Source organism: Eurosta solidaginis, chromosome 1, assembly GCF_040869045.1.
Source record: "Eurosta solidaginis isolate ZX-2024a chromosome 1, ASM4086904v1, whole genome shotgun sequence".
NCBI classification, from domain to species: Eukaryota; Metazoa; Arthropoda; class Insecta; order Diptera; family Tephritidae; genus Eurosta; species Eurosta solidaginis.
Window position 1 is genome coordinate 132,055,122 of NC_090319.1, and position 19,622 is coordinate 132,074,743.

Sequence of the window (19,622 nt, forward strand, 5' to 3'; positions counted from 1 at the left end):
TAGGGCAGCTCTTTCAAGAGGTTACAAGCGAAATATATAACTTCTGCAACCCAATTGTCAACCTCACCTACTCGTGGCGCATAGATCTAGGGGGTGGGATGGCGTTATGGCCTAGAAGGTTTCATGTGGTCATACCAAATCGTTCCCGAGATGCTCGGGCTAGTACCTAAATGGTGCTTGCTGTAACGGAAATTGTCTACTTTATAAAACAAAAACCATTTTTATACTCAGTTGAGCTAAGCTCACAGAGTATATTAACTTTGATTGGATAACGGTTGGTTGTAAAGGTATAAAGGAATCGAGATAGATATAGACTTCCATATATCAAAATCATCAGGATCGAAAAAAAATTTGATTGAGCCATGTCCGTCCGTCCGTCCGTCCGCCCGTTAACACGATAACTTGAGTAAATTTTGAGATATCTTGATGAAATTTGGTATGTAGGTTCCTGAGCACTCATCTCAGATCGCTATATAAAATGAACAATATCGGACAACAACCACGCCCACTTTTTCGATATCGAAAATTTCGAAAAACCGAAAAAGTGCGATAATTCATTACCAAAGACGGATAAAGCGATGAAACTTGGTAGGTGCGTTGACCGTATGACGCAGAATAGAAAATTAGTAAAATTTTGGACAATGGGTGGCACCGCCCATTTTTAAAAGAAGGTAATTTAAAATTTTGCAAGCTGTAATTTGGCAATCGTTGAAGATATCATGATGAAATTTGGAAGGAACGTTACTACTATTACTATATGTATGCTTAATAAAAATTAGCAAAATCGGAGAACGACCACGCCCACTTTAAAAAAAAATTGTTTTAACGTAAAATTTTAACCAAAAATTTAATATCTTTACAGTATATAAGTGAATTATGTCAACATTCAACTCCAGTAATTATATGGTGCAACAAAATGCAAAAATAAAAGAAAATTTCAAAATGGGCGTGGCTCCGCCCTTTCTCATTTGATTTGTCTAGGATACTTTTAATGCCATAAGTCGAACAAAAATTTACCAATCCTTGTGAAATTTGGTAGTGGCTTAGATAGATAGATAGATAGATAATTAATTGAGGATCGCACTGCGACCATTGGTCTATTGGGCCCTCAACTGCTTCACAGTACCTCATTCAAGCCGACTTCTCTGATGAACCCTAGCCGTTTACCTGGCTTGAGGGATTTGATGTGAGAGTGCTCTGGCCATGGTGAGCCCAAAAACTTAGCCCTACGTCTTGAGATTGCGTCACATTCTAGGAGTATATGTTCCGCCGTCTCCGCTGATCGATCACAAAATCGGCATGTGTTGTTCGATAGTATGCCCAGCTTCTGCATGTGGCTGTTCAGTCTGCAGTGTCCTGTAAGAATAGCTGTTAGGATCCTCAGGTTATCTTTCGACAGGCCCATTAATGCCCTATATCGAGTTGTGTTGTAGCCCCCCAGCAGTAACTTAGATTGCCTCAAGCCTGGCATATTGCGCCAGTGTTCTTCCCTCTTTTCCCTTTCTTCTAATAGTAGATGCCCTCTGATTTCCTGCGGGCCTACTGGCAGGAACGGCTCAGGACCTATAGGTCGTGTCGTTGCTTCCTCCCTTGCCAGGCTGTCTGCTTGCTCATTGCCCTCCACTCCCCTGTGGCCAGGAACCCAGGCCAACAACAGTTTGTTGTGTGCTCCTAGTTGATTAGCTTTTCAACGCACTCAAGTACTAGTGCTGATTTTATTTCAGACGCCGAGATCGCCTTGAGAGCGGCCTGACTGTCACTGAGTATGGCAATTGTCTCGTTGGAGTATTCGCGCTGAAGGTTCAGGTCAGCACACTGGCTTATAGCGAATACCTCCGCTTAAAAAATGCTCGGGTGTGCTCCCAGAGGCGTTGATATCTTGGCTCTGGGTCCAATGACTCCAGATTCAATCCCCTCTGGCGTCTTCGAGCCATCTGTGTACCATACTATTCTATTTAGCTGATGAATGTACACAATTCGGCTTTCCTCCCACGTACCCTTGTCTCCCAATTCTACTTTGTACCTTCTCTCATAGACTATCTGCCTGAGGATATCATCCCTCGGGAGTTGAGAGATTGGGATCTTCTCTCTCAATTCCTCCATGTTTCGGGACGATATAACTTTACCTATGCCCGAGCCCTCCTTAGCAATATTCAGGAGGGTTCGCTTGGCTGACTGCTCTATTGATATGTGCAGCGGGGTCAGATCGAGGATAGCCTCCAGCGCTGCTGTAGGGCATGTGCGCATAGCTTCCGTGATGCATACACATGCCAGTCGCTGAAGTTTTGACAGCGCTTGCCTCGTCGTCGCCCGAGTTGTTTTCGATGCCCAGGCTATCGAACCGTATGTTATCATAGGTTTTACTATCATGGTATACATCCATCTTAGCACATGCGGGCTACAGCCCCATGATTTGCCTGCTAGACGTTTGCATATCATGATGGACCTCGTGGCCTTAGCTCTCATGGAGTCGAAGTGCTGTTTCCATAGGAGCTTGGTGTCAAAAGTAACCCCCAAGTATTTCACCGCGGTTCCATGTTCTAGTGCCACGCCATCTATTGTAATTGATCTCAGGGCTGGTAGAGCCCTTCTTCTGGTGAAAGGGATGATGGTCGTTTTAGATGGGTTGATGTTAAGCCCCACACTGGCACACCATCCCTTCGTAATATTCAATGCTCTCTGTATTATGTCACAGAGCGTACTCTCGAACTTAGCCCTTGCAATTATGACGATGTCGTCAGCATATCCCTGGCATCTTATGCCACTGTCAGATAGCTTTTGCAGGAGTTCGTCCACTACTAGGCTCCACAGAAGGGGTGATAGAACACCTCCTTGAGGACACCCCCTCGTGGTATTAACCTTAACTGCGCTGTTGCCTACATGGACTTCAGCGATTCTTGTGCGGAGTAGATTGTCAATCCATCTCTGGATTGTCATATGAATTCCTCTTCTCTGCAGTGCTATGTTTACGCTTTCGTGAGATGTGTTGTCAAAGGCACCCTCAATGTCAAGGAAAGCGCAAATCACTGTTTCCTCTGTTTCGAACGCCCTCTGTATTTCAGATGTTAATTGGTACAGAGCTGTGTCCGTGGACCTACCCGCTCTGTACGCATGCTGGCTATGATGTAAGGGCAAGCTCTTGAGGGCGTTCGACCTGATTTCTTGGTCCAATATCTTTTCCATTGCCTTCAAGACAAAGGAAGTTAGACTTATTGGTCTGAAGGACTTTGCCCGCGAATAGTCCTTTTTTCCTACTTTTGGTATGAAAACCACCTTTGCTCTTCTCCACATCATGGGTATGTATCCCAGTGCCAGGCTATCTCTCATGATCCTGGCCAGATGTGGGATAAAATGGTTTGCCTTGCTGCATTAGCACCGGGTAGATGCCATCCACCCCCGGAGATTTGTATTTCTTAAAGGATTCCACTGCCCATCTGACTCTGGCCTCACTGAAGAGGGAGTTGGCCAGTTGCCAGTCTGATGGGGTTGGTTTCACTCTGGGGAACACAGGTTCCGGTACTTGCGGAGAAGCACCTGGAAAATGCGTGTGTAGCAGGGCCCTCGCTCGCTCCTCCACCGTTCCGGTATAGGTACCGTCTGGAAGCCTAATCGCTAAGTTAATCTCCCTCTGCTCTTTGGCTAGGGCCTTGTGGAGCCTTGCCGCTGCAGGTGTGCTAGAAATTCCCTCACAGAAATTTCTGAAACTTTCCCTCTTAGCTTTCCTTATCTCTTTATTGTACTTTGTTAGATTTTGAGAGTATTCCTCCCAGTTGCCGGTTCTTCTTGCCCCGTTAAAGAGTTTCCTGACTTTCTTCCTTAGTAGTGTCAGGTCATGCGACCACCAGGGGGTTGCCTTCTTACCCTTAACTAAGGAGACTCGGCAACTGGAGTTGTAGGCATCTATCATTATCTGATTTGCCCTATCCACTCTGCCCTCTAACTCAGTACAGTTAGTGCTTCTGCTCTTATTTCTGAGACTATCCGCGTTAGCCTCTATGACACTTTTGTAGCTGCCCCAGTCTGTTTTCCTGGGATTTCTTTTAGGGCTGGATTGCCCCGATACAGGACCCCGCTCAAACCTTATGATCCTATGATCCGATAGGGAGGGTTCTTCTGAGACTCTCCATTTCGAGATCATATTCTCAGTTAGGTTGTTGCCAAGTGTTATATCTAGGACCTCTGCCCCGACTCTCGTGACAAACGTCGGTTTGCTCCCGACGTTATATATATTCAAATCGTTGCTGACTATATATTCTAGTAAACACTCGGGGTGAGTTGGTTGGTATCATTGCTGCCCCACTCCGTGTTGTGGGAGTTAGCATCGCTTCCTATGATCAACGGAAGTTTCGCTCTTCTGCAGTGCTCCACTAGCTTCTGCACGTTAACTGGAGGGACTGTGCTGTCGTCCCCCGGGAAGTAGGCTGCGGCCAGCACAAGGCTGGTGTTGTCTCCATTCACCTTTGCCTCGATCTGCATCGCCACCAGATCCCGGCTTAAGAATTCTGTAATGCATCGGTGCTGATGGTATCGGTGCTCGCGTTCGTCATGTTCTCGTCCGACAGCTCGCCTCTGTCGGTGCCCTCTGCCTCCGCCTTGTCTTCCGGCTGCTCACTATTCCCTGGTTGCCTCTGCCTCCAGGGTCTCACTAGGACCAGGCCGTACCTATAGTGCAGCTTAAGTTCCTGCGTATGATTTGATACGATTCCTCGTCTATGCCTACGTCGAGACGTAGGCCTGTTTCCTCTGCGCTACAATTAATGACGCGCCATCTCTGCGTCCTGAGGCCCTCATTTTGGTTGGCGAGGAGCCGTAACGTAAACTCTTTGGGGCGTTCAGCACTTCTGGGGAGGAACATAGTCACATTATGCGTTGGCGGTATTTCATCCCCGCGTCTCGTGCATAATTGTGGCCCTGTCCACCCCTCAAGCGTCGGTATTACTTCAACGCGCCACTTAACCGTTTCTTCGTCCTCGCAGTCTACGAGGAGGAGCCCTGCTCGGAAGTATACCCCGCAAAAAACTAGGGCATGCCCACATCCCCTGAACACTCCGTCCATTATGAGCTCTTGGAGATTCGTCAGGTCCTCTTGACTTAGGGCCTCCGCCGGGTAGTTACTGGGCAGAACAGCTATTCGGATACCCCTAAGGGCTTCCGAATAGCTCTGCTGCCTTGGTGCCATCCCAGCGGGTACCCCAGTCGCCCTGGCTTGAATCTCCCTGCCCGTGGGTGCAGTGTTCCTGGGAGCGTGGGCCCGTTGCCTTTTTGAGCTTGGAGTTTCCTCCGGCGTAATTTGCCCGATCCTGCGCTTTTCAGCAGGAGCGGGCGCATGCTGGTCAGCTGCCGCTGGCTGTGCTCTTCTTCCTTCTCTGCTTCCCCTTTGAGCATTGGATTTTCTCTGCCCGTGGTCTGGTTCATGCCTGCGCTCATCTGCCCTGGCTCTTGCCTCCCTGGGCGACAGGCCTTCCTCTAGATATCGGAGATATCTTTTTACCCCAGCCCCACTTAGTCCAAAGCGTCTCTTACCATCCAGCGCTCCTGGACTGCCCCGTGGTGCAAGTGCAGGTTTCCTGCCTCTGTTGTGCCTTCTGTTAGGCCGCTTCCACTCCTCCGGGTTCCGCTATTTATTTTTCCCTTCCTGGGACCTTCCGTAGGTGCTCTGTGAGCTGCTACTTGAGTCATGCTCCGACGGTGAGCGCCTAGAGTTACTCGTCCCTCTAGAGGGACTGCTAGGGTGGTGGTTTTCGTGCTTGGATGCACCGTCGTAGCCTGTCTTTGTCAGCTTTTCTCGCTCTCCGGCAGTTACATCTTTTGTTTTCTCTTTCGGCCCGCGCTGCGCAATGGAGGTGCTGGGCCCTCCATGGATCGCGGGTTTGTTTCCTGCCGCCGCCTTCTGCTCGCCTTGTTTGACTTGCCCGCGCTGCTCAGCAGTGGATAGGGGTCCACTGGGGTTCGCGGGTTTCTCTGCTTCCTGGTTGGAGTGCTCTTCGGACCCGCGCTGCTCTCCTTGGATTTTGGTGTTGCCCTTGGGGTTCGCGGTTTTAAGAGCCGGTTCTCTGTATACTCCAGTGCTAGTGGAGGGAGATTCATCCCTCTGATGCTCTAAGAAGAGCATTGCCTCCTCTCTCGTGAGGCTTTCCAGGAATTGCCTGGAGTACGTGCGTGCCTGCTGCTTCTCTGCCCGCTGCTCTTCTTGGAGCCCGTTTTTTTTTTGTTGTGCTTTTATTGTTATTGTTGTTGTTGGTTTTTTTGTTGTTGTTGTTCATCATTTTTATCTTACGACAACTCTGCTTTAATTTGGGGAACTGGGTTGGTCCGCCGCGGCAGAGCCCCTTGACGCGGTAAGGCCATGGTTACTCCCCAAGGTGGCCCGGTGTTGGGGAGGCGCCGTTATAATACAGCCGGTGTTGTGGACCTCCTGGCTGCAAACCAGTCCAATGGGCACGGTGACGCGTGACACCCTGGATTAGGAGGTTACAGTTCCTGGTTACCGATCGCATTCGACCACATCTGTCAGGTGAGCGCGGTTAACCCGCTCCCATATGACATTTTAGTATCATATGCGATCGGCATAAGCCCCTGCACCGCTACAAGGTGACTGTCTTCGCAGGAGTGGCTTAGATTCTGGGACGGTAACTTATTTCTGAGAAAAAGGGCGAAATCGGTTGAAGCCACGCCCAGTTTTTATACACAGTCGACCGTCCGTCCTTCCGCTCGGCCGTTAACACGATAACTTGAGCAAAAATCGATATATCTTTACTAAACTCAGTTCACGTACTTATCTGAACTCACTTTGTATTGGTATAAGAACTGGCCGAAATCGGACTATGACCACGCCCAGTTTTTCGATATCGAAAAATGCCATAAGTCTATACCAAATACGAAAAAAGGGATGAAATATGGTATTTGGATTAGTTTATTGACGCAAAATATAACTTTAGAAAAAAAAATTGTAAAATGGGTGTGACACCTACCATATTAAGTAGAATGAAATGAAAGAGTTCTGCAGGGCGAAATAAAAAACCCTGAAATTTTGGCAGGAATACTGTTCGTGGTATTATATATATAAATTAAATAGCGGTATCCAACAGATGATGTTCTGGGTCACCCTGGTCCACATTTTGGTCGATATCTGGAAAACACCTTCACATATACAACTGCCACCACTCCCTTTGAAAGCCTCATTAATACCTTTAATTTGATACCCATATCATACAAACACATTCTATATTCACCCCTGGTCCACCTTTATGGCGATATCTCGAAAATGCGTCCACCTATAGAACTAAGCCCCACGCCCTTTTAAAATACTCACTAACACCTTTCATTTGATACCCATATTGTACAAACGCATTCTAGAGTCACCCCTGGTCCACCTTTATGGCGATATATCGAAAAGGCGTTCACCTATAGAACTAAGGCCCACTCCCCTTTAAAATGCTCATTAACCCCTTTTATTTGATACCCATATCGTACAAACAAATTCTAGGGTCACCCCTGGTACACCTTTATGGCGGCGTCTCGAAACTGCGTCCACCTATGGAACTAGGGATTACTCCCTTTTAAAATAGTCATTAATACCTTTCATTTGATACCCATATTGTACAAACAAATTCTAGAGTCACCCCTGGTTCACCTTTATGCCGATATCTCGAAAAGGGACCACCTATACAACTACCACCACTCCCTTTTAAAACCCTCATTAATACCTTTAATTTGATACCCATATCGTACAAACACATTCTAGAGTCACCCCTGGTCCACCTTTATGGCGACATCTCGAAAAGGCGTCCACCTATAGAACTAAGACCCACTCCCTTTTAAAATACTCATTAACACCTTTCGTTTGATACCCATATTGTACAAACGCATTCTAGAGTCACCCCTGGTCCACCTTTATGCCAATATCTCGAAAAGGCGACTACCTATACAACTACCACCACACCCTTTTAAAACCCTCATTAATACCTTTAATTTGATATCCATATCGTACAAACACATTCGAGAGGCACCCCTGGTCCACCTTTATGGCGATAGCTCGAAAAGGCGTCCACCTATAGAACTAAGCCCCACGCCCTTTTAAAATACTCATTAACACCTTTCGTTTGATAGCCATATTTTACAAACACATTCTAGAGTCACCCCTGGTCCACCTTTATGGCGATATCTCGAAAAGGCGTCCATCTATGGGACTAAGCCCCACGCCCTTTTAAAATACTCATTAACACCTTTCGTTTGATACCCATATTGTACAAACACATTCTAGAGTCACCCCTGGTCTACCTTTATGGCGATATCTCGAAAAGGCCCTAAATGGCGTCCACCTATAGAACTATGGCCCACTCCCTCTTAAAATACTCTTTAATACCTTTCATTTGATACACATGTCATACAAACACATTCCTTGGTTGCCCTCGGTTCATTTTCCTATATGGTTATTTTCCCTTGTGTTGCCACCATAGCTCTCAACTGAGTATGTAATGTTCGGTTACACCCGAACTTAACCTTCCTTACTTATTAATTTTAAAATAATAAAAAGAGGACAAGTAGGCAAATAAAATACTTTCTAAAATTTTCTTAAATTTGTATAGAGATATAAAAGTATATTCAAATTGTAAAGATATCTTTGCTTTTAAATAAAAATCAAATATTTAAAAAGAATTAAATAATAATTGGTGACCCCGATAAAGGCTAATTTTCCTCCAATCAACATATTATAGAGGCGTATATTACAGTTCCAATCCTATTACATTAACATCATTTCCGGTCGAAGAGGAAGTATTCACGGCAGCAACAGCAATCACAACAAGCCCATCAAATTCTTTAAAAATTCAAACAGCACAACTAAACCAATTCAACAAGGAATTCCAGTATCCTGAAGCATCAATATATTCAGCTGTTCTTTTCCATGCTACAAAACGGTATCTAATTTCGCAGGTGACGTCCAGAGATTGATGGACATTCGAAAATTGTAAGTGCTTTGCAGAAATTTTTCCTTCAAAAGTGAAAGACATCGAACTTAAACCGGAAATATTAAGTTGTATTAAGTAATTTTGTGATTGTTCTCTTTTTATGTCAATATCGCGAAGTCCGATCGTTACTAGGTATAGGAGTTTATTAAATTTCGAACAACCAGTAATGCCTGCACCACTGGAACAAAATTAAAAGTTGTGATCCCCTCCTCTAATGCAAAATATTAACTCTTCAGGTTTGAAGTTACCTCTTTTTAAACCATTTTATTTAGGTTGACTTGACAGGCTGCACGGCCGGCCGTTGTGAACGAATTTTGTAATTGAAATTTATGTAATTTCCCGATAAGCTACAAGCTTGAAACTTGGAATATAGTTCAGACCCCGATAACAATGCAATAATAAGAAAAAAATCGCCGCTAGGTGGCGCAAGGCTCGAGATATCCACAAAAATCGTATTTCTGGCTCATATTTGGAACACATAATAGGTACATACAAGAATAGAAAGCGACCTATGAAAAAAATCGCCGCTAGGTGGCGCAAGGGTCGAGATATTCACAAAAATCGTATTTATGGTCTGATTTGGATCATATTTGGAAGACATAATGCATACAAGAATGGAAAGCGACCTATGAAAAAAATCGCCGCTAGGTGGCGCAAGGATAGAGATATTGACAAAAATCTTATTTGTGGTCCGATTTGGCTCATATTTGAAACACATAATACATACAAGAATAGAAAGCGACGTATGAAAACGAACCGCCGCTAGGTGGCGCAAGGATCGCGATATTCACAAAAATCGTATTTGTGATCCGATTTGGCTCATATTTGGAACGCATAATACATACAAGAATAGAAAGCGACCTATGAAAAAAATCGCCGCTAGGTGGTGCAAGGATCGAGATATTCACAAAAATCGTATTTGTGGTCCTATTAGGCTCATATTTGGAACACATACAAGAATAGAAAACGACCAATAAAAAATCGCCGCTAGGTGGCGCAAAGATGGAGATATTCAAAAAAATCGTATTTGTGGTCCGATTTGATCCATATTTGGAACACATAATACATACAAGGTAAAGTGACTTCAGATAAGAATAGAAAGCGACCTATGATGTCCGATTTGGTTCATATTTGGAACAAATATTACACAGTCCGGTAGAAGTGACATCAAAATATTTTGGAGTTGGATGAGGGACAAACCATACGTGGCGCAGAGTCGTGTAAAGTCTTTGGAAGGATTATGTATTGAGGACTTAGATTGTAACAAATTGTCAGGAAAGGGTCCTTGTAATACTGAGTCACTAACTGAACTAAATAGAATGGGAAAAACAGGCAATTAAATAAAGACTAAAAACTTGAAAATAAAATAATTAAAAAAAAAATTTTAGTTAAACGGTTTTATTGAAAACAATACTTACATGAAGTAATAATAATACTAAAAGATGTATATTGGAACGATTTTCCGTCATCCCTTACCAAATTTGGTTTTGAGACAACCCGGTTTCGGCGTTGTGTCATCATCTGTGTCGATTTTCGTTCTGATCTGTTGTTGTCGTTTGTCCTGTATTTATAGTTCGTTGGTACATGAGCAGGTATTGTCTCAAAACCAAATTTGACAAGGGATGACGGAAAATCGTTCCAATATATATCATTTTTCTACCTTGTCGGAAAATCAACAAAACAAGATAATACTAAAAGCTAGAAAATAATTAGGTAGGTCCTAGGTACACTCCTCATCAATCAAGGGCGTTGATCGGACAAATAAAAGCGTAAAATTTCTATTGATAGTCATATATAAAACCAACTGAACCTTAATCAGGTTATGCTACGCCTGACATTTTTAGAAATTTCACGCGCACAACGCGTGATGACTAGAGCCTAGGACCTACCTAATTATTTTCTAAGCTTTTAGTATTATTATTACTTCATGTAAGTATTGTTTTCAATAAAACCGTTTAACTTAAACATTTTTTTTTAGTTATTTTTTTACAATAAGTATCCACATCAATGGTTTGCTTTAGCTGAAACTCAATTCCGTATAAAAATATTCTTGACGAAAAGTCAAAGTATGAATATCTTATAGTAGCTCTATCACAGGATATTACGGCCACAGTTGTTTACGTCATTCAGGCTATTAATGAAATTTGGGATGGTTCAGATTTTACACCATACACTACACTAAAGGAAGCTCTCCTAGAAATAAATTCCCTCAGTGAATCTCAACGCTTAGAGTCTCTTCTTGCCGATCTTGATATCGGTGATAGAAAACCATCAGAGTTTTATCGCACTCTTAAGCCAACTGCGGGACAGTCTCTCGACAGACTCTATTTCGGAAAAACTAATTACACAATTTTGGGTTCGTAAATTACCAACACAAATACAAGTTTCACTAAGAACACTACCTAATACAGACATAAAAACACTACTAAGCACGGCGGATTCAATTTATGAAATTATTCAGTCAAGTAAGCAGGGTCAGGTACAGGCAATATCGTCCTCAACAATCGATAAAAGTGATCACATTAGTTGTTTGGAAAAACAAATACAAGCATTAACTGAAACAATCCAAAAACTCAATGTTCAGCAAAATTTTTCAACTCAGTCAAGATCAAGGTCTAGATCGAAATCAAGGTCGAAAAAGTTACCTTCTTCAGGCTTGTGTTGGTATCATGGGAATTTTTCGGATAAAGCAAAGAAATGCATCCAATCTTGCAATTACGCAAAAAAACAGTAGACGCTGCTGTCGAAGCGGCACACAGTAGCATATTGTCTTCAAGCCCCTTTTTTTTTTCGATCCCAGTACTAAGTTAGCATTTTTAGTTGATTCTGGTGCTGACGTTAGTGCAATTCCCAAATCACTTTGTTCTAAAGTCTCCCATCTACCAACACAAGTTCTTTCAGCAGCAAACGACACAATATTGAAGGAGTTTCCAGTTTTTCTTAATGAAATCGATTTCAATATCCCTGTTAAACATAATGTTGTTCATCGCATTATTACAAAAAATCATTTGCCGGTCCACAAAGCTAGGCGACTCCATCCTGCAAAACTTAAAATCGCTAAAGAAGAGTTCGATTTTATGTGTCAGAAAGGAATCCGTCGTCCGTATTCGTCGCCATGTTCGTCACCTCTGCAAATGGCTCCTAAAGGTGCTGATGACTGGAGACCTTGTGGGGATTACAGGAAACTGAATGCAATTACAACCCCAGACAGATATCCTATTCCGCATATCCAAGACATTTCGTTTTCTTGAAAGCTGTATAATTTTTTCCAAAATAGATATTTGTCGAGCTTATCATCATATTCCCATAGCGGAAGAAGATGTATACAAAACGGCAATAATTACTCCCTTCGGATTATTTGAGTTTCCGACTATGCCTTTTGGTATGCGAAATTCGGCGCAAACATTTCAGCGTTTTATGCACCAAGTAGTTAGAGGTTTAGACTTTGTGTATCTTTATCTTGATGATTGATTGATATTGGTCTTCAGCAAATCCCATGAAGAACACAAGTGACATCTTCGTAATCTGAAATGTTTAGCTGAATATGGTCTCAGGGTTAATTTTCTTGGTCACACAAAATTTGAGTTAATGGGATTAGACCTACAAAAGAAAAAGTTCAAGCAATAATTGAATTTCCAGCTCCTACCTCAGTCAAGCAATTGCAAAGATTTTTAGGTATGATTTATTTCTATCATCGTTTCGTTTCAAATCTTGCTAAGATTTGGACTCCCTTATATTCACATTTTACCAATTTGCAGAAGCTAGATTCCAATTAAAAAAAGTTTATATAGCCTGAAGAATGTGAAACTGCATTTAAGGCTGCAAAATCGCATTGTCAAATGCAACGTTATTAGCATTTCCCAAACAAGTCGCTCTAATTTCTATCAGCACTGATGCTTCAAACACAGCGTTAGGGGGTTTTACAGCAAAATGTTAACAACCAATGGCAGCCTTTGTCATTTTTCAGCCAAAGCCTTAATCCAACTCAAACAAAGTTTTCCACTTTCGACAAGGAATTCCTAGCTATTCATGACGCAATTAAACATTTTCAACATTTTGTTGAGGGCCGAGATTTCTTTGTTCTTACGGATCACAAGCCTCTTACAACAGACGTTTTCACAAAAACTGAACGTTCTCCCAGAAAAGCCCGCAAATTAGATTTCATCTGGCAATTCAATGGAGATATTAGGTACGTAAAAGGTAGTGATAATATTATTTCAGATACATTATCACGACGGGAATTGCTTCCGTTAAATTGGATATTCCTTATTTTGAAATTTTGGCGGAAAAGCAAAAAGTGGATGAGCAGCTCAAACATTTAGTAACTAATCAGACGGAAAGTTCATCTTACCAGTTGAAACAAATTGAATTTTCCCGTAAAAAATCACTCTGGTGTGATTCGTCTACTAGCATATGTCGACTTATGTTCCTTCTACAATTCGAAAGAGAATATTTCATTTGATTCACGATATTTTCCACCCTAGTATTAGATCAACACGAAAGAAAATAAGTCGTTTGTATTTTTGACCTAAAATGAACAAGGATATAAATGAATGGTCTAAGCAATGTTTACAATTCCAAAAATGTAAAGTTGGAAGACACACGTAATCCAAGTTAAGCACGATTCCAATACCTCCAGGTCGTTTCGAGCATATACACATAGACCTGGTTGGACCTTTAGCACCATCGAATGGATACAGATACATTTTGTCAATTGTGGATCGTTTTTCGAGATGGCCAGAAACGTATGCCTTGGAGGATATTGAGGCTAAAACTGTTGCTCAATGTTTGGTTAGGGAATATGTTTCGAGATTTGGTGTACCAATACGAATTACAACAGATCAAGGGTCTCAGTTTGAGTCCCTTCTGTTTCGTCAACTTTGCCATCTTCTAGGTGCTATAAGAACCAGGACATCACCCTATCTTCCTCAAGCAAATGGGATGGTTGAGCGTTTTCACAAAACGTTAAATAATTCAATAAGATGTTCTAACAATACAGTTAACTGGAAGGAAGAATTACCATTGATTTTGTTGGGTCTTCGGACTACCTTTAAAGAAGATATTCGAGCTACACCAGCTGAAATATTATATGGTGAAAATATCAAGGTTCCAGAAGCAATGTTTTCGACAGCTCATAACAACACGAATACAGATCCGTTAGATTTTGTTAATAAAATTCGAGAACATTTTAAAAACATTCGTTCCGAGGAAAGAAAACCTACTACAATCACGTCGTATATTCTAACTGATTTAAAGTCGTGCTGACACGTATTTATTCGTATAGATAGAACGAAGAAAAGTCTGGAGCCTCCGTAGGAAGGTCCTTTTCCTGTGTTAAAGCATTTTCGAAAGACATTTTTGGTAAAGAAAAATGATAACAATGTAATTATATCAATTGATAGGCTAAAGCCAGCTTATGTATTTTCGGAAAACAAGAAGAAATTTAAAAACTTCAAAGCATGCTTTTTGCGTTCCTTCTTTTGGAGGAGAGGTAAGGTAACGGACATTGTCTACTTTATAAAATAAAATCCTTTTTATACTCAGTTGAGCAGAGCTCACAGAGTATATTAAGTTTGATTGGATAACGGTTGGTTGTACATATATAAAGGAATCGAGATAGATATAGACTTCCATATATCAAAATAATCAGGATCGAACAAAAATTTGATTGAGCCATGTCCGTCCGTCCGTCCGTCCGCCCGTTAACACGATAACTTGAGTAAATTTTGAGGTATCTTGATGAAATTTGGTATGTAGGTTCCTGAGCACTCATCTCATATCGCTATTTAAAATGAACGATATCGGACTATAACCACGCCCACTTTTTCGATATCGAAAATTTCGAAAAACCGAAAAAGTGCGATAACTCATTACAAAAGACAGATAAAGCGACGAAACTTGGTAGATGTGTTGAACTTATGACGCAGAATAGAAAATTAGTAAGATTTTGGACAATGGGCGTAGCACCGCCCACTTTTACAAGAAGGTAATTTAAAAGTTTTGCAAGCTGTAATTTGGCAGTCGTTGAAGATATCATGATGAAATTTGGCAGGAACGTTACTACTATTACTCTATATGTGCTAAATAAAAATTAGCAAAATTGGATGAAGAACACGCCCACTTTTTAAAAAAAAATTTTTTAAAATTCAAATTTTAACAAAAAATTTAATATCTTTACTGTATATAAGTAAATTAAGTCAAAATTCAACTCCAGTAATGATATGATGCAACAAAATACAAAAATAAAAGAAAATTTTTAAATGGGCGTGGCTCCGCCCATTTTCATTTAGTTTGTCTAGAATACTTTTATTGCCATAAGTCGAACAAAAATTTACCAATCCTTCTCAAATTTGGTAGGAGCATAGATTCTATGACGGTAACTGTTCTCTGTGAAAATGGGCGAAATCGGTCGAAGCCACGCCCAGTTTTTATACACAGTCCACCGTCTGTCCTTCCGCTCGGCCATTAACACAATAACTTGAGCAAAATCCGATATATCTTTACTAAACTTAGCCCACGTACTTACCTGAGCTCACTTTTTCTTGGTATAAAAAATGGGCGAAATCTGACCATAACCACGCCCACTTTATCGATATCGAAAATTACGAAAAATGAAAAAAATGCCATAATTCTATACCAAACACGAAAAAAGGGATGAAACATGGTAACTGGATTAGTTTATTGACGCAAAATATAACTTTGGAAAAACCCTTGTAAAATGGGTGTGACACCTACCATATTAAGTACAAGAAAATGAAAAAGTTCTACAAGGCGAAATCAACAGCCCTTGGAATCTTGGCAGGAATACTGTTAGTGGTATTGCATATATAAATAAATTAGCAGTACCCGACAGATGATTTTCTGGATCACCTGGTCCACATTTTGGTCGATATCGCGAGAACGCCTTCACATATACATCTAAGGGCCACTCGCTTTTAAAACCCTCATTAATACCTTTAATTTGATATCCATATCGTACAAAAACATACCAGAGTCACCCCTGTCCCACCCTAATGGCGATATCTCGAAAAGGCGTCCACCTATAGACCTAATGCCCCCTCCCTCTTAAAATGCTCAGTAACACCTTTCGTTTGATACCCATATCGTACAAACATTCTAGAGTCACCCCTGGCCCACCCTAATGGCGATATCTCGAAAAGGCGTCCACCTATAGACCTAGTGTCCACTCCCTCTTAAAATGCTCAGTAACACCTTTCGTTTGATACCCATATCGTACAAACATTCTAGAGTCACCCCTGGCCCACCCTAATGGCGATATCTCGAAAAGGCGTCCACCTATAGACCTAATGCCCACTCCCTCTTAAAATGCTCAGTAACAGCTTTCGTTTGATACCCATATCGTACAAACATTCTAGAGTCACACCTGGCCCACCCTAATGGCGATATTTCGAAAAGGCGTCCACCTATAGAACTAAGGATTACTCCCTTTTAAAATACTCATTACCACCTTTCATTTGATACCCATATCGTACAAACACATTCTAGAGTCACCCTGGCCCACCCTAATGGCGATATCTCGAAAAGGCGTCCACCTATAGACCTAATGTCCACTCCCTCTTAAAATGCTCAGTAACACCATATCGTACAAACATTCTAGAGTCACCCCTGTCCCACCCTAATGGCGATATCTCGAAAAGGCGTCCACCTATAGACCTAATGCCCACTCCCTCTTAAAATGCTCAGTAACACCTTTCGTTTGATACCCATATCGTACAAACATTCTAGAGTCACACCTGGCCCACCCTAATGGCGATATCTCGAAAAGGCGTCCACCTATAGAACTAAGGATTACTCCCTTTTAAAATACTCATTACCACCTTTCATTTGATACCCATATCGTACAAACACATTCTAGAGTCACCCTGGCCCACCCTAATGGCGATATCTCGAAAAGGCGTCCACCTATAGACCTAATGCCCACTCCCTCTTAAAATGCTCAGTAACACCTTTCGTTTGATACCCATACCGTACAAACATTCTAGAGTCACCCTTGGTCCAGCTTTATGGCGATATCTCGAAAAGGCGTCCACCTATAGAACTAAGGATTACTCCCTTTTAAAATACTCATTACCACCTTTCATTTGATACCCATATCGTACAAACACATTCTAGAGTCACCCTGGCCCACCCTAATGGCGATATCTCGAAAAGGCGTCCACCTATAGACGTAATGCCCACTCCCTCTTAAAATGCTCAGTAACACCTTTCGTTTGATACCCATATCGTACAAACATTCTAGAGTCACCCCTGGCCCACCCTAATGGCGATATCTCGAAAGGGCGTCCACCTATAGACCTAATGCCCACTCCCTCTTAAAATGCTCAGTAACACCTTTCGTTTGATGCACATATCGTACAGACACCCCTGGTCCACCTTTATGGCGATATCTCGAAACGGCGTCCACCTATGGAACTAAGGATCACTCCTTTTCAAAATACTCATTAACAGCTTTCATTTGATACCCATATCGTACAAACACATTATAGAATCACCCCTGGTCCACCTTAATGGGGACATCTCGAAAAGGCGTCCACCGATAGACCTAAGGCCCACTCCCTCTTAAAATGCTCAGTAACACCTTTCATTTGATACCCATATCGTACAAACAAATTCTAGAGTCAGCCCTGGTCTAGCTTTATGGCGATATCCCTAAATGGCGTTCATCCATAGAACTATGGCCTACTCTCTCTTAAAATACTCTTTAATACCTTTCATTTGATACACATGTTATACAACCACATTCCAGGGTTACCCCAGATTGATTTTCCTTATTTTGTCTCCATAGCTCTCAACTGAGTATGTTATGTTCGGTTACACCCGAACTTAGCCTTCCTTACTTGTTTAATTTTAAAATAAAAAATAGGACTATTGGGCAAATAAAATACTTTCTTAAATGTTCTTAAATTTGTATAGAGATATAAAAATATATTCAAATTGTAAAGATACTTTGCTTTTAAATAATATCAACTATTAAAAAAAAATTAAATAATACTTATTAGCGGAACGTACCGTATCTGCATCCGGCAAAAGAGCATCAACATCGATAACACTCCCCAAGGCCTTCGGGGAGTGTCCTTATCGCTACAACAACAAAAACTGGGAGTGGTTACCAAGATAAGGCTGATGGACAACCCTATTTAGAAAAATTATTTACGTGTCACTTTTCCCAGGACATTAACCTTAAACTATCGTAATGACAGAGTTTACTATCTAGCTTTACTATCTATAAAGAGCAATATAATTTTTGTACGGGTTTCATTTATTGTCTTCTTTTATAGCAGATTTAATAAAGTCTAAAATTTATTGAGGTGCCTTGACCTGTATGCTCAATGAAAGTCTCCTTTGAAATTATTACATTTAATATGAGTTTACTACAAAATGTTTGAGTTTATCAAACTATTTATACAAATGATAGGAAATTATGAATCTAATGAGTATTCGTGGTCCCTATTACTTACTTACTTACTTAATTGGCGCTTAACCGTCTAAACGGTTATGGCCGTCCAACAAGGCGCGCCAGTCGCTCCTTCGCTCCGCCAACCGGCGCCAATTGGTCACACCAAGGGAGTTTAAATCGTTTTCCACCTGGTCCTTCCAACGGAGTGGGGGCCGCCCTCTACCTCTGCTTCCATAGGCGGGTTCCGATAGAAACACTTTCTTGGCCGGAGCATCATCTTTCATTCGCATAACATAGCCTAGCCAGCGCAGCCGCTGCGTTTTAATTCGCTGGACTATGTTGATGTCTGCGTATAGCTCGTACAGCTCATCATTAAATCTTCTTCGGTACTCGCCATCGCCAACGCGTAGAGGTCCATAAATCTTTCGAAGAACTTTTCTCTCGAGCACTCCCAAAGCCGCTTCATCTGCTGTTGTCATGGTCCATGCTTCTGCCCCATATAGCAGGACGGGTACGATAAGTGACTTGTAGAGTATGATTTTCGTTCGCCGAGAGAGAACTTTACTTTTCAATTGCCTACCTAGTCCAAAGTAGCATTTATTGGCAAGATTGATTCTTCGCTGGATTTCAGTGCTGATGTTGTTGCTAATGTTGATGCTGGTTCCCAAATAAACGAAGTCTTTTACTATTTCGAAATTATGGCTGCCAACAGTAGCGTGGTTGCCAAGGCGCATATGCGCTGACTCTTTGCTCGATGACAGCAGGTACTTCGTTTTGTCCTCATTCACCATCAAACCCATCTTTACCGCTTCTTTTTCCAGCTTGGTCCCTATTGCACATGTGTAATTCAGGGAAAAAACGCTCACAAAATACTCATATAATTTTCAAAATGTTATCTGTATGAAAAAAATTAGCTAAGAAAAAGAAACAAATTGATTTAAATGATTGTAAGCATGAAACTATCGTCGTTATGGCAACAAGAACAATTATACATGTTTTTCAGAAAATTTCCAGGGGAGCAAAAAACTACTTTCTGATTATGCTATGCAATATTTTGGCAATTTTACGTTTGAGACAGGTTATGGTAGACCTAATATTGATCTGAAGAAAACAAAATGTTTTTCTGATGGCCAGTTATGTAGTTATAGCGATTTGCACTTTTTGTCAAATATGTAGCTGTTTTTACTCATAAGTTCAATTTGCTGCTGCTGATTAGAAATTTGTACATAGCATCA

General features: G+C 41.7%; 1 protein-coding gene across 6 annotated transcripts in view; it reads left to right on the forward strand.

Annotated features, from left to right (window-relative positions):
* Positions 1 to 19,622, forward strand: part of Orco (odorant receptor co-receptor) — a 1,419,553-nt gene that overhangs the window by 3,215 nt on the left and 1,396,716 nt on the right. The window contains exon 2 of one of the 6 annotated variants that reach the window (XM_067759839.1): positions 8,718 to 8,968. The exons of 4 other annotated variants lie outside the window; for them this stretch is intronic. The gene's annotated coding sequence lies outside the window, so the exon portion shown is untranslated. The remainder of the gene's footprint in view (positions 1 to 8,717; positions 8,969 to 19,622) is intronic. One more of the 6 variants, XM_067759840.1, reaches the window with a different exon arrangement.